We start from the raw sequence: 27,325 nt of genomic DNA, 5'->3' as shown, positions 1-27,325 counted from the left end.
TATATATAAGAAGCATGATAAATTACTGATTCAAGTATAACTTGACTACAGTCTAGAAATTTCTTCCATTTACTCTTTATAATGCAATTCACATGACTTCTGTGGGGAGAACAGAGTAAATGATGACTTGCAAATACTTATTTTGAGAAGATTCTTTGCTTTATAATTTGCTCTAATATGGTTTCTTAGAAATTTTGGTCCTGATGAAAATTTACCCAGTTGTCTCTGAACATGTGTTTGTTGATATTTAAATGCTGTTTCCTAAGTTGGAACCAGTTGTACAGATGTCTTTGTACAAAGTGTGAACAAGAGCTGTTGACTTAACTAAGGCTCTTCAGCCTCAAATAGATCTAGCACTGAGCCTTTCTTTGGTGAAAAGATTTTCTGTATGGTTTTCTTGAGTTATAGAAATTACAGTCAGTATTTTATGCTTTTGTCAGTATTTTGATCAAGACTGCATCTTTGCAAGAAAAATATCAGTTAATGCTATCAGACACTATAATGTAGGTGACCACAAACAATATTTGAGATATTGCAAAGGATCATAAAGAACAACTTTAAATTTCTTGTATGCCAAATTCTGTGAGCTCTGCAGAAAAAAATGCAAAGTCAGCTTGGGTGTTCCTTACTCAAGTGTTATTGCAGCTTTAAGTCAGAATGAATCAGCAGAACTCAGAATTGCCTGTGTAAAGGTATTGCAGGTTTTCCTCTGTAGTTGAGTTACGTTTCACTGTGCTGTGTCAGCAGTTTACCTGCCTGAGAGACTTGTCTTGCCAAATCTTACACTATGTTGAGTGGAAGATAGAGCTAATTTTAGTTTCAGTCTTCACTTCCTTTAACTCTTACTTTGGTGGAGACCATCATTTCAAACTGTAGAGAGATGATTGCAATCACAGCCATAGCAGAGCCTCCCAGTCAATTGGCACATGGCAGAGAAAGGGTCATACGGGATGGCCAGGGTACTTAGAGGTCTGGAAATGTGCCAGAAGTTATCAGTAACATTTAGCATGCAAAGGAGTCAAATTGAGTACCTATTATGAGCAGTCCCTGACTTGAGGAATTTAGAGTCTACTTGGGGGAAGGTTGATAGACAAATACATAATTTTAGAAGAGTATGAAATGTGCTAGAGGTTAAAATGAAAAGTTATGGTAGCACCAAGGAGAGGCAGCTCTCAGGCTGGAGGAGTGTGAAAAGGCATCTTGGAAAAGGTGATGCTTGAGCTAAATCTTGAAGTGTGTTCTAGGCATGTGAGATAGTGTGTCTGAAGAGGCCAGGCCATGTTGCAGTATGGCATGTTAGGGGAGCATGAGCCTTTTGTTGAGCTTCCTCATAAATGACAAGGTTGAGGCAAGGGAGATGAGTTGGGAGAGGTAAGCCTAGGAACAGCTCAGCTCATGGAAGGTCTGGTATTTCATGTTCAAGTGCTGGGTCGTTATCCCTAGACTGAAAAATGAAGTCAGGAGAATAAACAGAGATCCTGTTCCCAGGAAGTGCTAAGAGACATGGAGAGGGAATGCTTTCAATACATCTTCAGTTGATAAAAATTATTAGGATTGCTCCATGTGGATGCAGAAAGGATAGTTAAAGCCAACAGAGGTACCTTGATTGGTTGGCTGGGTGAAGGGTGATGTCTAGCTTAAATTAGCATACCAGGGAACAAACAGGTTAAATGGTGAAGAGTAGAAAATGTGACATCATAAGAGACGTAATAGATTTGAGGGGCTTTGGGAGATACATGAGGCCATGTCTAGGAGGTAGCTGGATATAGCCTCAGGGTAGAGATGGCTAGAGATAGTAGACATGGGAGCTATTTTTATATAAAGGTTAATGATCAACATGGCTGTGAATGAGGTTAACCCAGGGAGGATAAGTAGAGTAAGGGGAGAGAAGCTGGGAAGACAGGTCAGAGGAGGGAGAAGAGGAACTCATGAAGGAGATTGAGAAGGAGGAATTGGAGAAATAGGACAATCAGGAGAGTGATTAAACAGAGTTTCAAAATGGGAAGGTGTGATTTACAGTGTCATCTGAAGTAGAATGATCTACTGGCATATGCTATAGAATAATCTACTGAGGTAAGAGGCAAAATTTGCCCTTTGGATTTACCATTTGAGCAGCCACTGGTGGTTGGGAAGCAACAGTTTCAGTGAAGCTCTGGGTGAGGGAAATGAGAGGGGACAAAAACCAGGTTACCATAGGCTAGGAGTGATTGAGAGGAGATTATGTGGAGGCAGCAAATATCCATTGAGGAGGTTTGCATGAGAAGAAAAGAGAGCAGAAGACATTGGGGTCAAGCCAGGTCTTTTTAGTGATGACAGAGCAAGTTAACAGAGCAAGTTGGCAGACTGAGAGACAAAGCTGGTAAGAGTGACAGGTTGAAGATACAGAAAGGAGAGAGGAGATAATCTATATGGCAAGAGCTGGGTAGAGACCGAAGGGAATGAGATCAAAGCACAAGGGCAGAACTTAGTTTTGAACTAGGAAAGACAGGTTGTCCTGCACTGGTGTGAAGCTGTAGGGTGTGTGCAGGTGGAGACTGATTTACAGGTGACAGGATGGAGTTGAAAAAAAACACTTCTGAAGATCTTCTTGGAGACATTGTTATCTGCTGGAGGGATTGGGATGGAGAGGGAGGTTGGGTTGGGGCTTGAGGAAGATGACAAAATTACTGGGAAGAATGGGTGAAGAAGCCCATCAAGGTCAAATTCAAGAATTTTTGAGCAACCTTCATTAGAAATCATGTGCTATGTGTTAGTCTTTGTGTATTTCTTCCTGGTGGTATTTTTAACATTTATTGTTATTATTTTTTAATGTTAGAGTGCTTTGTCAGCAGTGTGTGAATGAAGGAGGCAGACTGTAGTGTGGACCCAGGGCTCAGTCTCTCTGGTAGTACAGAAGAATAACAACGGAGGCAAAGCTCTTTGAATACTCATGAATAACTTGGGTAGTTAAGTATCAGGATCCAGTCTGGGTAAGAAGGGAGATGAAGTCAAGAGGGAGCTATGAACTGGGGGCAAATGGAGGTCTCTGAAGGGGTAACCAAATGCAGTGAGAGAGAGGCCATGAGACCTGCACTCATGTGGTGTCTCCCCTGATATGGTTTGGCTGTGTCCCCACCCAAATCTTATCTTGAATTGTAGCTCTCATAATCCCCATGTGTCATGGGAGGGTCCCAATGGGAGGTAATTGAATCATGGGGGTGGGTTTTTCCCTTGCTGTTCTCATGGAAGGAGTAAGTCTCAAGAGATCTGATAGTTTTATAAAGGGCAGTTACCCTGCACATGCTGTCTTGCCTGCCACCATGTAAGACATGCCTTTGCTCTTCCTTTACTTTCTGCCATGATTGTGAGGCATCCCCAGCCATGTGGAACTATGAGTCCACTAAACCTTTTATTCTTTATAAATTACCAAGTCTCAGATATGTCTTTATTAGCAGCATGAGAATGGGCTAATATAATACATCCCCCATGCTGTCCTGAGCCTTCTGAGTGCAATCTGAGTGTGCAAGGCTGGCATGATGAACTGGAGATGAGGGAACTGTGTTAGAATATGAGATGCATTGCTGAGGGTGGGCCCTAATTTAGATGACTTCCACTGGCTGGGATTAACCAAAAAGTCTGATATGTATTAGAATAAAGGTAGAGAGTCAAGAGAATGTTTAAGTCAGCAATAGAGGACCCAAAAGATCTGAGGAAAGAGGGACCTCATTTCCACTATAGGATGATCATTGCCACATTATAGGCAAAGGTGTTAAGTTATCAGAGGAGGGAAAAGGTGTATGGTAAGTATGCTCTGTGGGCTCAGGGTGTGGAGGAATGAGCACATAGGTAGTGGCCATAGAATCTGCATGATTAGTGACCTCACCAGGCCCAGAAGCCCAGCTTGTGAGGACTACCATGATGGGAGTTCCTGAGAGGAGAGCCTGGTTTGCATCTGGCTTGCGGAGGCATCTCATGGCAGTGCTGTGTGTTTCATTTATTTGTTCAGCAAATGTTGAGTGAGCATCTGCTATGTGCCTCTGGCTGTTATAGGTGCTGATGTTGCTGCGAACAAGACAGACAAGACTTGTGCCTCCCCTTTTAGAGCTTCATTTCAGAGGAGGAGGCAGACAGTGGACCACCACATAAAGACATATGGGAAGGAGAGGGACTGCAGGTGGAGTGCCCAGTGTGATTTAGAAGGTCAGAAGAAGCAAAAAGACCTGGCTGAGGAGGGAACCTGAGCTGAGCCCTGGTTGTCAAAGAGGTGCCACGACATGTTGCTGGAAGGCTGAGGGTTCTGCACAGCTGGGACAGCAAGACAGCCAGAGCTGAGGAGTATGTGGGATGTTCAAGATGGACAGAGTCCCTTATGACCGGAGTGCAGTGCAGGGCAGGAGATGGTGGGAGAATGAGGAGAGGAGATCAGAGAGGAAGCAGCTATGCAGCCAGGTCATGAAGGACTGCGGTCCATGGTGAGGAGTGTGGGTGGGGAGCCACTGCATGGCAGTAAGCATGAAAGAGACATGGTCAGATTTCTATTTTATTTAGCCCCAAACGTTCTAGTTACGGCCTTAGAGGTCCTTTAATTACACTCCTTTTAGGGTGTTCCTCTTTAAAATTTTGTTTAGTTTTTCCTCTAAAATAACCATTGTTCCAAGTTACAGGTTTTAAAAAGATCACTAGGGTAACATTTTATTCTTTTTTCTTTCTTTTTTTTTTGGTGTCAAACAAGTGTTTTAAGTATTTTTAATTTTGATTTTTACTATCTACGTTTTTGAGGTATGATTGATATTAGATCAACAGTTCTTAATGTTATGTCAGGCCTTGGAAGTCTCAGAAGGTCTGAGAATTGATTGTCTCTTCTCTGTGTGTGCTTAGAATTATGCCAAAGCCTAAATTACCCATAATTATATTTGCTGGTGTTTTTAGGAAATGTTTACTGAGAATAACCATGATCAGAGCGACATAATGGTTGAAAGCATGGGTAACTGTATGACCTTGGGCAAGTTTCTTAATTTCTTTTCTTCTTTTTTCCTCCCCCTCCTCCTCCTCTTTTTCCTCCTCCTTCTCCTCCTCTTCCTCTTCCTTCTCATCTTCCTTTTCTTCCTCCTCCTCTTCCTCCTTTTCATCACCCCCCAATAAACCTTGGACCCATTAGCAGTCACTTCCCATTCCCTTCTCCCTTAAGCCCCTGATGAGTACTAATCTACATTCTGTCTCCACAGATTAGCCTATTCTAGACATTTCATACAATGTGTAGCCTTTTGTTACTGGCCTCTTTTACTTAGCATAAGATTTTGAGGTTCATCCATGTTGTAGCTGAGTAATATACCATTGTATGGATATATTCTAAGCATCTTAAGCTTTAGTTTCCTTTTGAAGCTGTAGGTTGTTGCAAGGATTAGATGAAGTAGTGTGTGTTGCTTACACATGTTCGTTAACAATGAATTATTATTACCTCATTGAGGCAGTCACTGCACTGGGATGTTAGGGGATTCTGATTCAGAAGAGTCATTGATCTAATGGAGCTTATGATCTGGTGAGAGCAGAAAAAAAAATTTGTTCTGATTTTCTGGGAATCAGGTGTTTGATTTAAGATGAATATCTAGAAAATGCTGATTTAAAGAAATACATGCATGCAGTACTTTGCTCGTTAAAAGCAGTTCACGCTGCACTTTGGAAAGAAGCAGACAGCCACACTGATGTAGCTTCAGTTAGCTTAAATACAGAGCCCAACCTTCTTGCTGACTGGCGTGGTTAATTCATTCTTCATTCAGTCAACAAACATTTAATGAGCTTCTCATTTGCGTAAGACACTGTGCTGAGCAACATGAGGGAATTCAGAGCCGTGTGAAAGAATTTCTCCTCTTCAAGAGCCCATGGTCGAGAAATGAGATTACAATATATACGAACAGTGTTAAAACATGATGGAAAGTCACTTGAGGGATCTCGATGATGAGAAAAGGTTTTCTGGGGAAGGTGGGATTCTATGGGAGTCCTACAGGATGCTGCCTTGGTTTTGGGTCCCCTAGTAGCAGACCCTGAGGCAAGGATTCCAGAAAATAACTGTGAGATAGTGGGGAAGTGAGATAGGGAAGAGGAGGGAGCTAGGAAAGGTGAGTTCTCAAGCTGTGTACTCCTCTGGGCAGCTGGAATTCTCACTTGAGAGCCCTGGGAGTCTGTGGGCTCATGCCAGAGAGCTATCTGACCTAGAGGCATGGAACTGGAGTTTTGTCTACCAACTGCCAGTCTGTTGTTGGCTGAGGTCTGTTTCTCGGGGCAGTAACTCTTTACTACTTCCTCCTGGGTAGAATACAAAGCTCTCAGGCCCAAGGTCTCAGGCACTTCCAGTCAGCTGCCTTCAGTGTGTGGAAGTGAATGCTAAGGGCATACTGGCAGGGCCCAGTAGAGCCCACAGCAGGTGATTTAGACTTTGAAAGATGTAGGAGGAAGAAAGACGCAGTCTCCACGGGAAGTGGCCGGCAGAGGTGTGGGAGCTCGAAAGCACCAAACTCCTAGTGAGTCAGGACTGGTGAGGCTCCCTGTTTGAAAGAACTGAAAGAACTACCAAGCTGTGGACAGAAGGCAAACTGCCTGTTGGGAGTCCCTGGATCCTACAGGGGATATTCTACTTCATTTGGCCAAACATTTTTTTTTTTCAGCTCTGTGGATTTGGAGATTGAACTTAAATGTGGTGGTAAGAAGAAACATGTGGAGAATAACCAGGACTCCTGCTTCATTTTTCTCTTGTGGTTGAGTAAGACCAGGATAGGAGCCAGGAGCTATAGCTCAGGACAGCTTCAGGCACCTTGAGCTGTACCAGCCTGAGCTGTGGTGTCCCTGTCTTACGTCTTGGTTTCTAAGTTTCTGTGAATCCTGAACCCAAATTGGCTGGCCTTTTTCTCTCCAACTAGCAGCCCATCATGCTCACTGCTGACATTTCTCTTATGTCTCAGAGAGGGAAGCAGGGAAGGCACCAGCCCTAGGAATTTGGAGTCAAGACTTCCAATCTCAGCTCTACTGCAGAGAGCTGGGCACATACTGCGGGCTTTAGTCCGAAGGAATTAGAGATGATGTGAACATTGCTTTCAGTTTCAGGAGTCTCGGGGTTTATGATGCTGCTAACTCATAGGTTAAATGCTTTACTTCCCAATTTTAAGAGCTCTACGGAAGGAAGGCTTTCTATTATGGTAATAGACACTGTGCCTAGCCCTTTACCCATAGTCTCCTATTTAGGTTCCTTTGATAACCCTGTTAGGAAGATGTATTATCCCCATTTTACTGCTGAGTGACATGAGGCCTGGTGAGATTCAGTCACATGGAGAGACTCCAGCGTGGTCTGTGTGCTTAGAGTCTCCTTCACCGTGGCTGCTGTGGTCACAGCACTGGACTACCAATTTGCAAGTGAGCTGAACCTCTTTCTGATGATTACATGTCTGTTCACATTAAGTGAGAAAAAGAGTGAAATTGTTTTGGTCAATTTGTAACAATATAAGGAAAACACAGAAGGTCCCAGTAGGATTGAAAATAACGCTGTTTGTTGAGCAGAACCATCTGTCATGCTCTGAATTGTGTGTCTCCTCCTCCCCATTCATGTGTTGAAGTTCTAACCCCCAGTACCTAAGACTGTAACTATATTTGGAATAAAGTCTTTAAAAAGGTAATTAAGTTAAAATGAAGTCTTTTGGGTGGTCCTTAATTTAATATGGCTATTGTCATGAAAAGAGAAAGTTTGGAGAAAAGAGAAAGTGTGTTGGAGGAAAGACTGTGTGAAGACACAGTGAGACAGACAGTGGCTGTCTGCAAGCCAAGGGGAGAGCTTTCAGCATGAAACCAGCCCTGCTGACACCTGGATCTTGGACTTCTAGCTTTTGGAACTGTGAGAAAATACAATTCTGTTGGTTAAGCTACCAGTCTGTGGTACTTTGTGGCATCCTTAGCAAACAAATACTAATACTTACTGCTTACTTATTGCAGTGAGACATTCAGCATCAAGTGCTGCTTGTTAATGGCTAAAACTGTTTGTCTCTTATACTATAATTTTCAAATGCTATTTTGAGAGACTGTGGTTTCTTTTGCATTTAGGTACTTTCAGAAGATTGGAACTATTTTGGTAGTATTAAAAAAGTGTATAATAAGGAATCTTAAGAGGCAGAGATCCCCAAAGTTGCTGTAAATATTGATTGCCACTGTGCTGTGTGCAATATGATGTGTAGAATATTGCATTTCATATGTCCTAGAGGCCCAATAGTATTCTAAGCTTTCCAGTACTGGTAGGAATGAGCTGCTGTGGATTTTTCTCTCCTGAAGCCACCCTTTCCCGTCTAATTCTGAACATGTTAATTCTAGAGTGCTGCGTAGCTGTTTTTGTTGCCATATTTTCTCCGATTAGGGTTATTAGACATTTCTGGTTGAAGAGTTAAACCTATGTTGAATGACTTGGGTATTATCATTTGCTTTTGATGACTCATCTTTATGCTGGTAGATCAGGTTCAGAAGATCTTGAAAAAATTTAAAATAAAAGAAATATTATCTAAATTTTAGTAGATTCTGGTTCTATTTATTTACGGTGTCTATGTAACCTACTTTCAAAATGGTTTGAGAATGACTTTCACAATTAAACATAATAACAAGATTATTAAAAATAAAATCACAACCAAACCATTGATACTTATCTACTGATTCTTGATTTTCATAGATGAACACAATCTAGCATAACTCTTAGGTGGTGAAATTCAATGGATGTTTACCCTCTGCCTGCCCCTACCCCTGCTTGCCTATTGACAATAATTATTGTGAGTGACTGAAGAATATTAAACACCAGGCAAGAGAAAATAAGGAGGGTCACGGGAGCTAGATTTAAATATTTTAGGTTCTGGGAGATGGGAAAACTGGGATTGCCCAGAAAAGAGGACCCTGTGGCTATAGCCTCTAGCAGAAGAAAAAAAAGTATGGCAACTACGAATTTCTAGCAAAATCAAATTAATTTAATTGTCAACGGGATCATGTTACACTGTTTATCTTATCTAGGATATAAAAGACATCTCTATTGAGTCAGGAGACTATTTTTTGACTAGTGAACAAAAGGAGACCCTTTGCAGGTATCCACCCCAATGTAGAATATGGGCAAATAAAACCAGAACTTGACTCATTTTTCAGAGCACTTCTTGGTCTTTTGAAGACAAAGACAAAGTAATTTATAAAAATTCCAACAGAAGTTAATCATGCCAAAAAATTGAAAAGCACACAGAATTAGATGTGACCAAGTGTCTGAGATAAGTTAATTACAGTAGTTGCTGAATTTAGATCGTACTTTTCTGACAGTTACATAAGAAAGGTAAGATAGTGGGTTGTGTAATTTTCATCATCTGATATAAGAAGTTTATCTGTCTAGAGATATAAATGTTTCCTTGTCAAAGAGAAATTTATCCCTTTATGCCTGATTTAGCAGGACATTCAATAGCAAAGTGGTTAATATGTACAACCATGGTTTTGCAAATGACCAGAAATGTTTCTTAAATGGACTTCTCATATTGACCCTCTGTATTAGCTGAGTGCATAAAGTTCTTTCTAACCTCTGAGTTGATTGGTAGATTTCCATTGACAGAAGCCTTTCATGAATGATTCCAGGCAGTTTTATTTCACAGATGTATATTGAGTGCCTGCTAAGTGCCAGACACTGTCAAAGTTACCCTAGAGAAGCCCTTCCCTAGAAGGGCTTCCCATGAAGCTTATAGAACAATGGAGGAGGAAAGACAAATCTGTAGGCATTTAGTGACAGTCTGAGAAATACTGTGATAGGGAAAATAGAGGATGCTTTTATCCCACATAGGAGGGGTGCCTAACCCAGATTAGAGGTGGAAATGGATAGGGAGCTACATGTTTGTGGAGCTAAATGTCTCAACTAAGGCCTAAAGCCTGTTTAAGAGTTGGTCAGAAAAGCTTTGAAGGGGAAGAGAGTGTGGATGCCTGAAGGTAAGCAAGAGACTCGGGGCATGGAGTGAGAGAAAATGGTGGATTTGAGAGGTGAACAGAACCACACAGCTAGTAAGTGACAGAGCCAAGATCAGACTTAGGAATGTCCATTGTCAAAGCTTTGGAGAGTTGAGACATTATCTTAGTTCGTTTGTGCTGCCATAATAAAATGCCATAGACTGGGCAATATATAAACAATAGAAATTTACTTCTGATGGTTCTGGAGGCTGGGAAATTCAAGATCAAGTCTTGCTATCTGGTGAGGGATCTCTGCTTGCAAGATGGTGCCTTGTTGCTGTGTCCTCATGTGGCAGAAGAGCCATATGGAAGAGCCAAATTAATCTCATTGATGAAGGTAGAGCCCTCATGGCCTAATCACCCTGCAGAGATCCCACCTCTTCATAGGTGGAACTTAAGTTTTCACATGAATTTTGGAGGGACCCATACATTCAAACCATAGCAGACCTTTTTCAGTGATAAAGAAGTCTGACTGAAATGTGTTTGAAAAGCTCTACAAAGGTGAATATTACAGAAATAAAAATCTTTATATCATTTATGTTTTAACCTTGCCTTACTTTGAGTACTATTATTCATTGCATAAATTTAGCCCAAACAATAATTTATTAAGCTTTCCCCTTGATTCTCTATAGATTTATATAAAGTAAGGGCTTGACATCAGATGAAATGGCTCATTAGGACTCTTGGTGGTCAGTCATCTGTTGCCAGTGAGAATTGTGTTATCTTAGAACCATTTTTTTTGGATGATTCATATATTAAACTAGAATCATCATCTAGAGTCATTTCTCCTAATCTTTTAAAATTAATTATAAATTAGAATCCCCAAATAAGAATACTAACTATGGTTTATTATGGGCTGTTTATGAAAATGTAGTCTTTAACATGTTCGTTCTATTTCTTCTTCCATGATGATATCCATGAGCCTTAATATAATATTTAGATTGTGTTTAAAAACAAAATACTCTATATTGGCTTTTTATTTTTATTTTTTGAGAAGGAGTTTTGCTCTTGTTGCCCAGGCTGTAATGCAGTGGTGGGATCTTGGCTCACTGCAACCTCCGTCTCTCAGGTTCAAGCAATTCTCTTGCCTCAGCCTCCTGAGAATCTGGGATTATAGGCACCAACCAACATGCCCAGCTAATTTTTATATTTTTAGTAGAGGTGGTTTTTGTCATGCTAGCCAGGCTGGTATCAAACTCTTGACCTCAGGTGATCCACCCACCTTGGCCTCCCAAAGTGCTGGGATTAAAGGCGTGAGTCTGGCCTGTATTGGCTTTTAAAATGAAACATTTCTATAGAAAGTTTCAAGTCCTTTAATATAATTACAGATATATTTGTCTGTTTTACAGAAATATCTTTCAAATAAGAAGATGGAAATCTCTAATACATTGTAGAGTACACATTTCATTTCTTCCTCCTTTATTTTTTGGCCAAGTGAGTTCACACATCCAATGAATTAGACTAAAATACATGTGACCAGAAGGATCTCACAGCATAAGGATAGACTATATCTCTTATATATCCCCAGGATTTCTTGATTTTCTTAAATATCCCTGTCTCAACTTTATTGAGGTATAATGGACAGATAAAAATTGTACATATTTAAAGTATACAAGGTGATATTTTAATTTTTGTATACATTGTGAAATCACCACACTCCAGCTAATTAACATATCCATCACCTCACATAGTTATCTTTTTTTGTTTTTGTGCTGAGAATATGTAAGATCTACTCCCTTTGCAAATTTCAGTTATACAATATAGTATAATTAATTATAGTCACCATACTGTACATTATATCCCCAGAACTTACTCATCCTACACAATGGAAACTGAAACCCTTTAACCAACCAAGGAATTCTTGGAAACTTACTAGTGTCTGAGGCTCTTCCTTATTACTGTTCATATTTATTCATTAAGCACTGAGCTAATACTCGACCCAAAAATGTTTGCTCTTTAAAGCTGTTCAATGGCAAAGGGTTTCTTTGTATGATTGCTAGAATTCGCCCTCCATGTGCACTGTGTTAGCTCATAGGGAAACAAGAATAAGATGTAGTTCGTTTAAGGATCCTACAATTTAAGGTGGGATCAGGGAAAGCTACACAGAGGAGGGGATGGCTGAGCTGTTTTGAAGGATGAGTAGTTCAGTCCTTCTGGGTGTGGTGAGGGACAATAACTTTTTGAGCATCCATATATTTTAGCTGACCATTCAGTGGTTGATGGCGAATGTTTACTGTATAAATACAAGTGATGGATTGTTGATACAGCTTAGCTATTTTGCATATTTTTCTCACTGGTATTTCAACCTGACACAGCTTTAACCGCCAGAAGTTTTATAACCTGCAAAAATGAATGCTACTGATACTTTAGCTGAGGTTAAAAATGTGCATGTGATCTCTCCTTTGAGAAGTTTTGTTAACTCTGTTGCTGTGAAATCAGTGATGTTCTTATGTCTGAATGTAAATATTTAGTGACACCAGTGCTTTCAGAAGTAAGTAATATGTCTGTCTTCATGCAGCTTTGAATTCCTGGGTTCTTTGTATGCTTTTGATTCAGTGAACTATGAAAAAATGAACAAACTACAAGACACCGTTAGATATTTTTCATAAAAGCAGTTTGAGACAAGGTTTCCAGGTTGGTAGATTAAAGGAAGCAAACTGTTCCTGTACCCAGCACCATGAACAATACCAGTACATTTTTCTTTTTCTGAGTTTCTCTCTTCCTTAATATATGCTATTCGGAAGTATTTTTTTAGGATTAAAATGTTGCATGACTTGCTTGAAAATTTATTTTTGCTGGTTATTTTTATGCAGAAAATTCTTTCTTCCTGTAAGGCCCAGATTATAAGGCTTGCGTAATGCCTGGTTGTGTTGATCAGATACTAATATCAGTGTAGAAGATTTCGTACTCGTTGTTGCATTATATCTATTATCATGTAGCCACATCATATAGGAAGCAAAAGAAAACTAATATTTTTGTCTCTTTCTTTGAAGGCAGCTTCCTGGTAAGTAATAATTAAATTATATGACTATCAAAGTACAAAAAGAACACAATTTCTTAGATACTACTCCATACGTGTGTAGCACAGGCATGTAGGTAGTTAGCCATGTTAATGGATATTACGTTCATGAAAAATGGGTGCTCAAAAGTAGCTTTTAGGAGAGAAACAAAACCTTGTATATTAGTAAGGTTTATTTCTACCTCAGCAGTGAATAATACAGGGTCTGCAATCAAAATGTTTTTCTGCAATCAAAATTTGAGCTGTATCTACCGCCCTCTGAGTCCACCTGTGCGAGGGGTCCCTGGTTAGCTGGGAGATACTTTCCTGCCAGCATTTTCATCCACTGTTGATGAATCACCCTCTCTTATCTGCCAACTCTGGTAGGGCTTTGAGTGTCACAACCTCATGGTTTTAATTATTTATTTTTTAGTCGAAGATAAGGTTTTCTTACTGTTGAAGAAAACATAGTCCAACCTCTTTTTTGAAAGTTGGGTTTAGGTCTTTTTCTGTGTTTAAAGTCAAGATATTAAAGAAGGCTAAGAGGTGAGCCATTCACCTTTTCTTTGACTTGGTTAATTGTGTATGTTTGAATTGGAGGGATTTATACAGGCTACTGAGTTGAAAAGAACTTTGATTGTGACACCTCAGTGAAAACGATTACATGTTTATTTATGTATTTGTTTCCTGTTTTCAAGAACAACTTGTAGCTTTTTAAAAGTTAGCTTCCGTTTTATTATGACATGTTGGGGTTACATAAATCTTTAAAAGTCATGCAATCTAAGTCCCTAGCTGATTTTTGAATCTCTTCTTATCCATTGAGAGCTCTTCTGGTGTATTCCTGAACACTTCCAGGCCTCAGGTAGCTGATTCTTAAACTATGCTGACTGCTATCAAGTACTTTTTTTTCTGTCATTCTGTAATGTTTTACCCCTGGTTTCAGTTTTTGTACTTAAAAGCAACTCACCCATGGAGACTGAACATCAGGCTACTTCATTCAGTTATCAACACCTCCTAGAAACTGGTTCCTGACATTGCTATTGTCCCAAAGATAACAGACAAAGTTCGTTCATATGAATTTACTTAGAATACAAAATAAGAATACAGAACATTTTTCAAGAAAAGAGTGGAAAGTTATAAAAAGAATTTTTCTAATACATAAAAATACTATATTTTAAGCATATAAGAAGCTATTTATAGTTTCTTCCTGCCAGTTTCCAGTACTATTAAACAGTAGGAGATTTTTGTAGTCTGAAAAAGGATATTTTGAGTCTATAAGAACTTTCTGCAAGGTGATAGCAATCTCAGGTTGAATTCTGCCAGATTTTTCCTGTCTTAATATGTTTTACAGATGAATTGATGATAATATCATCTATTAAGAGAGCAGTTAATACCTACCCATTATTAAATATAAAACCAATGTGTTAAATATATAATTTAGTTTTATTTCTAAAATTTCATTGAAATTTGATAAAATATTTTAGCATTCTGGTTAGAATTTAAATGCAGTAACACAAATATGTTTTTAGTGTCTTCTTTCCAGAAAATATTAGGTCATCGTAATAATTAATTTTGATGTCAAAAATTAATTTATATCTAATTGCATTGGCAAGAATAATGTTAAAATGCACCAACTTCCTTTTGCCTTAATTTCTGGAATGATGGTGGTGTATAAAAATGATACAGAAACCATCAGCATGCAATACCACAGTTTTGTGATTACTATTATATTTTGTTATTCTTAACATATCTGTCATCCAAATCTGATTGAAAACTCCCTTTTTGAGCATGCACAGCAGGCACCTGTGTATAAGGGCAAGTTGTTTAAACTGGCTCTTTGTCCATAGTCTTTGTTCAAAACAGGTCACCTTTTGATGATTTTATCCAAAAACATTTTATAAATAACTGTAGTTATTTTCTCCTGTGTTACCTGTGAGCCAGCAGAAACTCTTCTTCTGTGTTTATAGATTTAAAAGAGTTTTTTTTTGTTTGTTTTTGGTTTTGTAATTACGACATGAAGCTTATTGCTTCTTTAATATGTAACACAAATGTTGGCCAAAAATTGGTATTTCACCATCGACTTTGAAGAACTGTAGAAAAGAAGTCAAATGCTTATAAATCGTATGTTTTGGTGACTATAAAGGATACTCCTTGAGTTTCCAGTGAACTTCAGGTACAGAGGGTTGTTGTTAATTGTTTTTCTTATTGGTGGCATGTTACATCATTGATCTGAGCAAAGCCCCAATATTATTTAATGTTTTTATTGTCTTTATCTATAATCTTCAGTCCCCATCTTATTTTCCCTGTCCACATCCTAATGAGGCAACTATCTGAGGTGTTTTACATGATCTTTTTATTATATGTGTTCTTAAAATATATCATTTGTGGGCATGTAATTTTATTTCATAAAAATAGTGTTATGCTATATATCTCTATTCAATACAATGTTTAAAGGTTTATGTGTAAAACTGTGTATATCTTTATATCTAACTGTGGCAGAGTACCCTATATTGTGTCCCTAACTGCTTCATCCCCCAGGGAAAGATAACGTAGATTCCCTGTGGCTCTTCACAACCACAAGTCATATTATAATGTATATGTATAAATCAGGAAGGATAGAGCTCATTTATACATATACATTGGCTGTATAGGCCAATGGGCTTTATCCATCTTGATTTATACATATATATTATAATATGGCTTGTGGTTGTGTTGCTGGTTTATTGGGCCAGTGTGTACTTAATTTGATGAAGTACTTCAGGATCGTCCTCCAGAAAGGCTGCACTGATCTCCTCTTGAGCACAGCATGATGTTCACTGGAGTGTTCAAATCTCATATTCATTTTTGGGATGGACTAGATGACTTCTTTTTCCCTACGCACAGTTACTTTCTGTATGTTGAGAAGCTAATTGCTTATTTTCACTGATTAATGATTTCAGAAATGTAAGGTTAAATCTTATGAGGTAAAGCAGCAGCTCCTGTAGTATAAATTAGTTCCCTTGAGACTGCATTAATTTGGTCAGGCCACTGTTATCCTTACGGGAATAGAGTTTTGCTCTTCTCATGCACTGTGTTGTCCAACGTTGTCATGGTAGTAATTTGAAAAGTTAGCATAATTAAAAAAGAGGAGCATATTTACTTTACAGGATTAGATTCATATTTATTTAAAGCTAAGTATTAAACCATGTACCAAAGGAGACCTTGGTACATGTGGAATGAGAGTACAGGTTTGAATGGATGATTTCTTACAGTAAACAAGAAGGTACTTGTCTGAAAGTTAAAGAAGAGGAGATAATGAAGTGAGAAAAGGATGAGGGAAAAAGAAATACATTGCTCATCAGCTCCTAAAACTGGGCCTGACACAAGGTAGAGGGTTAGTCAATGTTTGTATAATGAGTGAATTAATAGTGTGGTGTGGTAGATGTTTTAGATTTATAGTTACATATTTTGACTTACATTCTGATTCTGCCACTGAAGGGAAATCATAAGACCACTCTGAGCCTTGGTTTATGAAACTGTAAACTGAGATTGATGGAAGGGCTAATGGAGGTACAGTATGTGAAGGGACTGGCATGTATAATAGGCATTTGATGGGTGTTTCATTCCTTCAACAAAGTATACTTTCTATTACATGACCAGTAATAATCAACTTCTTCTACAAATATTCTAAGTTGATTCTGGTCTTGGCCTTTTTGATGGCTGCTGTAGGGATTTGTAAACAGTCTGTTACTTCCTATTTTACTATTCATGGAAGCATTTGATTGAAAATATAGTAAGGTTGTACTTAAGAACCACTCAGAGTTATGATGACTTCACTAACAGAATTGTGTTTGCTGCAACTATGTAAATTTTGACCTAATTTTTTCCCAATCACCTAAAACCTATAAAGGCCTATTTTGAAAGGTCTTATATTGTAGAGCCTTATTTATACAGGTTTCTGGGAATGGATTTTTACACATTAAGTTGGTTTTCCAGATACCTCAAATTTATTCCTTGGTATATCCTTGATATATTTATGATCTATTTCTTGATACAAGTTTTATATGACTTTGATATATCTTTAGTACAACTTTTTTAAAAAGGTGCCATTTAAAAAATCCTCTGTAATATGTTAAATACATTTTTTCTTGGATAGAATATATTAGATGTAATTTACTTTTTTAATATGCAAAATTATTGTTTTGACTGTTTAATCAGCAATATGATAGGCTTTGTGACTATTTTCTTATCATGTCATATTTGCTCTCAGTGAACCTGTTGTATCAGCCCAGCTCCTACTTAATTTGTTTCTTTTTAATGTGTTAGAGCCAGAATAAGAAATAACTAAAATTAATAGCATTTTATGTAAGTCATGGGTTAGTAACCTTGAATAAAGACTTGAGGTCTTCTCTGGCCAAGTGTAAGAGATGCCCTGCCTTGAAGATAGTGCTTTTGAAGACTCAACGGCCTTTTTTGCTTTGTATCCTAGATGCTAGGCATGTTCCAGGTGATTAAGAGTATCATGAATCTGAAGTCTGGAAAACAAAGGGCTTTATTTCACTATTTAGCAAAATAACTCTGGAAATGTAGCTATTAATTTGACACATACCTTGTAGAGTTACAGAGTTTGTACCAAATTTCACCATCTACAGATGAAGACCCAGAAATTTAGCAGTGGACTCTTTTGTCCAGGGTCCCCTTGGGATGTGTTGAACCTTAGAACCCAGAACTCTGGACTTTCAGCCCATAGTTCTTATCATTCTCCTTTACTAATAGGGACAGTATTGCCTCTAGGGCTCTTATGTGTATAAGCTATAGATTATGTATGTAGAATTATTAAATGTACCCTCTGTACCTAAATATTTCAGAATATTTAAATAGTAAAGATTAAATAGAAAGATGAATAAGTATGTCAAAACATTCATGAAGATCCTGGGACTGAGAATATGTTTGGAGGTATTCAATACCAGATTTGATTGCTATATGACTTATTCTCCATTCTCCTGACTTCAGTAAGAGCCAAGTGGCTTACAGGGTAAGAAGGGGCTATCAAACCTACTAGCTATAGAATTTGCCAGGAAGTATATGTTTGCAAACTAAAGCTTCTAAAATGGTAGTTCAGAGCTGGTTTTCACCTCCAGAATTACCAGCAAAAGGATAAAAATTTTAGCTCAGACAAAGTTAGCAGGGAATCCAGGCAAAATAACAAAGTTACCTGGAATCCAGGCAAAATAACACTAATAATCAACTTAATATGGATAATCTACACATTTCCAGTGTGTGCTGTAGTGTCCAAAGTGCGTTGTGTGAACTAACTAACTCATTTAGTCCTCACAGCAACTGGCAAGATTGTTACTATTTGTATTAGTCTGTTCTCACACTGCTACAAAGAAATACCTGAAACTGGGTAATTTATGGAGAAAAGAGGTTTAACTGGATCTTGCTTCTGCAGGCTCTACAGGAAGCATGGCTTCAGAGGCCTCAGGAAACTTACAGTCTTAGTGGAAGGTGAGGGGAAGCAGGCACGTCTTACATGACCAGAGCAGGAGGCAGAGAGAGAAGGGGGAGGTGCCACACACTTTTAAACAACCAGACCTTGTGATAACTCACTCACTGTCATGAAAACAGCACTTAAAGGGCATATCCTCCCCCATGATCCAGTCACTTTTCACCAGGCGCCACCTGCAGCATTGTAGATTACATGAGATTTGGACAGGGACACAGATGCAAACCATATTATGGTTATTATTCCTGTTTGCAGATGATGAAACTGAGATGGGGGAGTTAGATCTTGAATGTTAAGTTTTTATGTCTAGTCGTTGGTAGCCCTGGGATTTGATCCACATTGTAGCTCTGGATCTCTATTGGCTCTGTAAAGAGGCAGCCCTATCTAGTTGTAAGTACAAAGGACAGAGAAAGAGTGTGGGGTTTTTATGGTTGACACAGATTTACATTGGTTCTTGGGAAGATCCAGTCTTTTTTAGCTGTGTATTGACACTTTATAGAATGGATCATCACATTAAGAAGTGTTAGATTTAAAGTCTAGAGTTCTCTCTCTCTCTCTCTTTTTTTTAGAGTTCTCAGACAAGACAAAATAATTTATTTTCTGTTAAATTAACATAAGGCTGGTAGAGTCTACCAGGTTTCATGAAATTTCTTACCAAGACTCTAGCCAAGCCTTTTGTTTCCTCACCATGACAATTTCTTCAAACAAAAGGTGGTCTTTTTCTACACAGTTACTCTTTGTCATATTTAAGCAACTTTTGCAGAGGAAAGGGCTTATGGGTGGGGATGCATTACCACGTGCTGATCCTAGACCCTGTAGGATGGCGGGGAAAATAAAGTAGAAGCAGAATACAGGTGCAAAAAGTAGTAACTTCAACTGAAAAGTGGAATGTAGCTGGCTAAGCCTCTGCTCTCAAGGTTCATCAAGTAGCTGATGTTTTGCTAGGTAGAGGAGAACTTCAGTATAGGAGTCTTTCTCCAGGGCTTCTCCACCTACTCACAATACAGGCTGTCATGGACCTTAACAGCCCAGGTTCCCACTCTTTGGCTTTTACTCTTTCAAGCATTTCCTCAGTTATATCTTGAAATCTATATTTTCATATTGAGGCAAACAGAGTACCTTCATTTGGATTTTACCTTCTAGATTGCAGGTCTAGTCTGTTTATTTTTTTGGATGTTTGCTCCCTGAAGGATAAAGCCTGTCATGCTTTATCATCATTTGGAATTTTTTTTTTTAACTTCTCTGCTGTTCACAAAACAGTCTAATTCTTTAAGCAGGTGTATAGTCATGCCCCTTAGTTTTGTCTAAGTGAAATGAGAAAAATCTTATTTTCCAATCAATCAAGCTTGCATTTTGACATAAAACAGCAGGCATTTGTCAAAATTAATTGTTAGGTAAACCTAGAAGTATAAGTGAAAAAGAGTGGGATGGCTGAAATCATTTTTAAAAATGGAAAAAGGTGCTCAGAGGATCTGAAAAATGTTATGGGATTAGATTGTACCTTACCTTGCAATGAAAGAAGATTCACATCTATTTTAAGGACTCTTGCTTATCAGCATTCACATAGTGAGATATAAATGCTGGGCTGTTTTTGTTTTAACTATAAGAAAGTATATTTAAAATTTGATTGTTGGTAAAACCATGACATTCCATATGACAAGTTGCTTTCAGTTGCTTGCATGGTTGGTAATATGGTTTGGATCTGTAGCCCCACCATATCTCATGTCAAATTGTAATCCCCAATGTTGGAGGTGAGGCCTGGTGGGAGGTGATTGGAGCATAAGGCAGATTTCTCATGAATGTTTTAGCACCGTAGCCCCTTGGTATTGTCCTCACAATAGTGAGTGAGTTCTCATGAAATCTGGTTGTTTATAAGTATGTAGCACTGCCGTCTTTGCTTCCTCTTCCTCCTGCTCTGGCCATGTGAAGTGCCGGCCCCCACCTTCACCTTCCACTGTGATTGTAAGGTTTTTGAGGCCTTCCCAGAAGCTGAGCAGATGCTGCCATGCTTCCTGTACAGCCTGCAGAGAACTGTGAACCAGTTAAACCACTTTTCTTTATAAATTACCCAGGCTCCAGTATCTCTTTATAGCAATGTGAGAAGTACTAATAGAGTAGGATTTATTGTATGGCTTTTTCCCAGGTGCTTCATTCAAAAATCTACTTTTCTTGATGAAATTTTGTCTCAATGTCCACGGCTGTGTATTTTTAAGCCAAATCTAATGCTTTTGTTTGGTCTCACTGATATAAAAATGCAAACTTGCCTTTTAAGTTTCTAGGTGTCTTTAAGCTTTTCAGGAGTCTTTTATTTCCTGATAGACTTTATTTTAGCCCATAAATGTATAGGCTGGTATTTGATGGTGATTATAGAGCACAGTTCTGTCGACAATGATCCTGTGCAATCTGCTTGGGCTTCCCTCATTTCTGGGTCTGTCTTCCAGTGGAGGTAAGGGTTTAATGAAATAAGGAAGAGACAAAGAGTTTTTCTCCTTTCTAAATAAATTGCCTAGTTCTCTCTATATCACTTTACTGACAGGCCTTAGAAAAGGAAAGGGCTAGGCTGGGCACGATGGCTCACACCTGTGTTGCCAGCACTTTGGGAGGCTGAGGCAGGTGAATCACCTGAGATCAGGAGTTTGAGACCAGCCTGGCCAACATGGGGAAACCCTGTCTCTACTAAAAATACAAAAATTAGCTAGGCGTGGTGGCTCACGCCTGTAATCCCAGCTACTTGGGAGGCTGAGGCAGGAGGATCGCTTGAACCTGGGAAGCATAGGTTGCAGTGAGCTGAGATCATGCCACTGCACTCCAGCCTGAGCAACAGAGTGAGACTCTGTCTCCAAAAAACTAAAAGAAAAGAAAGAAAGAAAGGGGCTTAGTAAAGCCCTCTGCTTTTCAGATATCACCAAATTAAGCTAACCATAGCATGCATTGAGTACCTACTAAGTTCCACATGCTGAAATAGGCGTTTTGTATTTGAGTAATAAAGACCTTATCTTATTTCTGAGAAGTCATCAACAACATAAGACTTGTAACAGAAGCACCTTAGTAACTCAATGAGTAATTTTTCTCCATTTTTCTCTCTGAGATCACTGACAAAATTTAGTCTTACTGATTTCCATCCAAAACCAAGAATTCATTAAAATAGCAGATTGCCATGATGAAGCAATGAATATGCCAAGTTACTTGTTCATCCTCAATATTGCAGTTAGAGACCTGTTGTCAACAAACCATCATATAAAAAGAAGATAGCAGTAGATGTTTATATTAGTATCTTTTTCATTGTCAGAAATCTTTGTACTTTTGAGACATAGAAGAATAGCTGTTAAATCAAAAGCAGTTTTTTGTAAAGAGATAATGTTTTTGTAAAAGTGGCACTGCTCATTATAAAATGTCAAGTTGACACAAAAAGAATACAAAGAAAAAGTGAAAAACAGATTAGTATTCAGAAGTAACCATTATTAATATTGTTAAACTTAATTCAGAGTACTCTCTATGTATACTGATAGAAGGCTTGATAGCTTACAAATATAAGATTATTCTGTAATGGTATTTTAAATATAAATGATTAAATTTAACAAAATTTGAATTCACTATTAAATTTATTTTTCAGGGGGAGATTATTTGTGTGTGTGTGTTTTTTTTGGTTGGGGGGATGGAGTCTCACTCTGTTGCCCAGGCTGGAGTGCAGTGGCGCAATCTCAGCACACTGCAACCTCTGCCTCCTGAGTTCCAGTGATTCTCCTGCCTCAGCCTCCTGAGTAGCTGGAATTACAGACGCCTGCCACCATGTCAAGCTAATTTTTGTATTTTTAGTAGAGATAGGGTTTCACCATGTTGGCCAGGCTGGTCTTGAACTCCAGACCTCAGGTTATCCGCCTGCCTTGGCCTCCCAAAGTGCTGGGATTACAGGTGTGAGCCACCACACTAAGCCTGTATTTTCTTTACCTCTGTATTTTTGACATTGTAATGAACTTGTATTATTTTCATAGTTAAGATTATATGATAAAAAATAAACTATGTAATAAAGACAAGTATCAATAGTGGCGATGTGATAAATGAGTGATTCCTTCTCTCCTCCTGAGCCCATGACTTTAACATTATCTAATAATTGTGGGAGTCATCATCACTGGTCATTAGAGAAATGCAAATCAAAACCACATTGAGATACCATCTCATACCAGTTAGAATGGTGATCATTAAAAAATCTGGAGACAACAGATGCTGGAGAGGATATGGAGAAATAGGAGCACTTTTACACTGTTAATGGGACTGTAAATTAGTGCAGCCATTGTGGAAGACAGTGTGGCGATTCCTCGAGGACCTAGAAATAGAAATACCATTCAACCCAGCAATCCCATTACTGTGTATATACCCAAAGAATTATAAATTGTTCTATTATGAAACCCCGTCTCTACTAATACAAAAAAATTAGCTGGGCACGGTGGCGCGTGCCTGTAATCCCAGCTACTCAGGAGGCTGAGGCAGGAGAATTGCCTGAACCCAGGAGGCGGAGGTTGCGGTGAGCCGAGATCGCGCCATTGCACTCCAGCCTGGGTAACAAGAGCGAGACTCCGTCTCAAAAAAAAAAAAAAAAAAAAAAAAAAAAAAAAAATAAAGACAAATGCACACATATGTTCATTGCGGCACTGTTTGCAATTGCAAAGATTTGGAACCAACCCAGATGTCCATAAACGATAAAGAAAATGTGGCACATAAACACCATGGAATACTACACAGCCATAAAAAATGATGAGTTCGTGTACTTCATAGGGATGTGGATGAATCTGGAAACCATCATGCTCAGCAAACTGACACAAGAACAGAAAACCAAACACCACGTGTTCTCACTCATAGGCGGATGTCGAACAATGAGAACACGTGGACACAGGGAGGGGAGCATCACACACTGCGGTCCGCTGAGGGGGCTGGGGAGGGACAGTGGGGGGAGGGTGGGGAGGGATAACATGGGGAGAAATACTAGATATAGGTGATCAGGGGATGAAGGTGGTAAACCACCTTGCTATGTACGTACCTATGCAAAAATCCTGCATGATCTGCACATGTACCCCAGAACCTAAAGTACAATTAAAAAAAAAGAGGGAAAAATAGTTGTGGGAGTCTTTCCTTTGGATCCCAGTCTTGACCTTGGAATCTTTATCAACATAGTTTTGTAGATAGTTAGACCCAACTGCAGTTAGTCTTGAATTGAAACTAATTTCCTAAACTTAATATAGACAGTCTCTTTAGATCCTTTCTAGTTTTTGCTTTCTAATTATGCATCATAGTTATGAAGTGCATATACTGTGCATGAAATCACATTAAGAGGAATTATACGTGGAGGAACCCATGGTCTGTGATTCTAATTATGAGCACCTTCTTTTGGGACTTAATAAATTAAATTTAAAAGAAAAACAACCGAAATGAAAGGAATTGGTAAAGATCAGATGAATACTGTATTTCTTCATAACAAAAGATATTGCTTGCTAAAAAAATCCTACTAAAGCTATGAAGAAACTTCTTTGGAGTCATTTAAAAAGAAATGTCTCAGATTGTATATTTAAGAGGAGAAGAAATTTATGTTCTCAGACTTCCTTCACTTTTCTTCATCCTCACCTGTTACAATATTTGTTTTATATTGCCAAGATTTATGAAATTTGTAGTTTGTTTAGTAACCACAATGAATATTCATTCTTTACTTAAAATAACTGGGCCCAGCATGGGTCTTTTTAGCATGGTTTCTCTGTACTTGCTGGATTATTCGTGTTTTGCTTGACTGGAATTAATTAAAAAGCAGATTGTCCAAGAAAGGCTTTTGAGTATTGTATTTCATGAGCTCTTGAACAGTTGGAAATGTTTGAAGAATGACTTGGCTGGATATGAAATTTTGTATCATACTTTCTTTGGGACTTTATAGAAATGGCTCTGCTGTCCTTAACCTGGAGATTTGCTCAGTGACTGTGAGGCCACCTAGTTTTTCCTTTTAGAGAGCTCTTTTTCAGACTTAGATGATCATATGATTTTTCTTTATCAGTAACTTCCAGGTGTACTAACACTACTCATGTTAATTGTTGTAACAGTTTTTCCAGGAACATGGTGTATTTTTTTGAGCTGAAAATTCAAGTCTTTCGGTTTTAGGAAAGTTATGTTCTGTTATATTTTTACTTATTCTTTTCTCTTCCGTGTGTTTTATTTTCTTTAGGAGTACCAACAGTGTGTATCTGTTATTTTCTTTGTCTGTCATCTCTGTATCATTTTATCATGATTCCTGACTATATTTTTATTGTTTTTCCTTTTCCTAATTTGGTTTGCACCTTTCTACTATTTATTTTTTTATTTCATTTTTTTCTCTCCTGAGCTTTGCCAGCTTCTTTTTCATGTTCTTTTATGATGTTTCTTTGACTCCTTTTACAAAAGAGATTCTTTCCATAATTTCTCTGAGGTCAGAGTATTTGAACATTTCCTCTATTTTCTTATGATGCATATCCTTCATCTCCCCTGGGTTTTGCTGCTTTCCTTCTTTCTTTTCTTCCCGGTTATCTGGGTTCTCTTCTTTCTCATTATGATTCATCTATGCATGGGGACAGCTATTTGCTGAGGCGGAGTGTGGGGAGGAGAGCCAATGGGAACCGGGAAGGAGGAGTGAGCCAGGGCTTCACAGCTTGTTTGGAGTTTCTTGCCTTGATCACTCTTCACCAGCCTGTTGTTCTCTGCCTTGGAGAGGTGCATCCCTCCCTAGGGGCATGATTCGGTCAGTGGAGCTTGTAGCAGAACCTCCTTGGAGCTCTGTGTGGCAAGCAGGCATTTGAACTTTCACATTTCTTCATTTCACCTCTGAAAGGTCCTCTGACCTGTTGAAATTCTGGGGATGCACATGTTGCTTGGACTTCTCAGTGTTTAGCTTTGTCGTTTTTTAGCAACTTGAAATTGGAGTCATTTCTTTCTAGAGGGAATGTGTAGTAGTTGTTTCTTCTTCTTTTTTATTCCTTTGTTGTTATTTATGAGGAACTTATCTCTGCAAGAAATCCAAATGTGGAAAAATTAATGATAGTCTAAGACAGAAATGAGAGGGAAGGAAACATTTTCATTCCGTGGAAGTATTTTGACTGTTACGTATTTCTCTTAGGTATGTTACGGTGACAGTGGCCTTGGATGATGAGGTAACAATCAAATTCTGTTAACTAGGAACCTTCACTGAGTTATTCAACACTAGGTGGAGATGACTGGGATTTGGAATATTTAGAAGGTAGTTTCAATGACACATGTAGTGAAATGTAGGCAACTCTAGGAAATGATGTAATGCTTAGCATTCACATAAAAGAGATAAAGAGAACTGATATCCACCTGCTTATTACATGAAATTATGGGTTAAAAATTAGAATTACTTTCAATTTTCTAAACAAGCTGCTTAATATCCTCTTAAATGATGAACAAATTAAAATTCTTCTCTAGTTAAGAATTATAAGAATGATCAGGCATGAGGCACAGAAGAAAGGAAAAAAACCTTATTATGCTATTACTTCACTCACCATTTCTGACTTTGAATCGAATTTAGTGTGGGTATTTAAATTAATAGCTATTTCAAAAATGTTCTCTGGTTTTAGATATTATAGTCATCTGAAAAGACTATTGAGTACCATTACTAAAGATTTAGAAACATGTATAAAAATAGAGCAATTTATAATACTGATCTGACCCTCTGAGCATGCATGTGAAGACATTCCTAGAATAACCCCTTTCAGAATTATTGGATGTTCTAAATAGTCTAACACTGTAATGTATTGTCTTTGATGAAAAAATAGAAACTCTGAAAAAGACTTTATTTTTTTGAGCAAAAGGCATTTGGAAGTGCCTTGAACTGTATGAGTACACACACATACTTTGTTTTATGGTGCTTCACTTAATTGTGTTTTACGGATATTGTGCTTTTTACAAGTTGAAGGTTGGTGGGAGCCCTGCATCAAGCAAGTCTATTGGCACCATTTTTCCAACAGCATGTCTTCACTTTATTGTCTCTGTGCCATATTTTGGTAATTCTCACAGTATTTCTGACTTTTTCATTATTATTTAAATTATTATGGTGATCTGTGATTAGTGATGTTTGATGTTACTATTATAATTGTTTTGGGGGTGCCACAGAGTGTACCCATAGAATCCAGTGAACTTTATGGATAAAAGTGTGTGTTCTGACTTTTCCACTGACTGGCCATTCCCTTTCTCTCTCCCTTTCTGGCCTCCCTATTCCATAAAACACAACAATTTTGAAATTAGATAAATTAACAACCTTATACTGACCTCTAAGTGTTAAAGTGAAAGGAAGAGTCACATGTCTCTCACTTGAAATTAAAAGTTAGGAATTATTAAGCATAGTTTCAAGGCATGTTGAAAGCTGAGACAGGCTGAAACTCAGGCCTCTTGAGCCAGTTAGCCAAGTTGTGAATGCAAAGGAAAAGTTCTTGAAGGAAATTAAACGTGCTATTCCAGTGAACACAGAAATGATAAGAAATTGAAACAGCTTTATTGCTGATATGGAGAAAGTACATAACATCTAGCTAAGATAATTAATAAAAGTAGCTACACTAAACAACAGATTTTCAATGTAGATGAAACAGCCTTCCTGTTGGAAGAAGATTCCATCTAGGACTTTCATAACTACAGAGGAGAAGTCAATGCCTGCCTTCAAAGCTTCAAAGAACAGGCTGACTCTTCTTTGGGGATAATGCAGCTGGTGACTTTAGGTTGAAGCCAGTGCTCATTTAGCATTCTGAAAATCCTAGAGCCCTTGAGAATTATGTGAAGTCTGTTATGCCTGTGCTCCATATATGGAACAACAAAGCCTGAATGACAGCACATCTGTTTACAATATGGTT

At 38.3% G+C, this 27,325-nt stretch overlaps 1 protein-coding gene across 4 annotated transcripts in view; it reads left to right on the top strand.

Annotated features, from left to right (window-relative positions):
* The window catches only part of ADAM23 (ADAM metallopeptidase domain 23), a 190,703-nt gene that overhangs the window by 56,632 nt on the left and 106,746 nt on the right, over positions 1 to 27,325 (top strand). The gene's annotated exons all lie outside the window — the stretch shown is intronic.

Source organism: Aotus nancymaae, unplaced genomic scaffold (assembly GCF_030222135.1).
Source record: "Aotus nancymaae isolate 86718 unplaced genomic scaffold, 86718_ANA_hifiasm-v0.15.2.pri h1tg000008l, whole genome shotgun sequence".
Classification (NCBI taxonomy): domain Eukaryota; kingdom Metazoa; phylum Chordata; class Mammalia; order Primates; family Aotidae; genus Aotus; species Aotus nancymaae.
The sequence above is the reverse complement of the archived record's forward strand: the minus strand, read 5'-3'. Positions and strand labels throughout refer to the sequence as shown.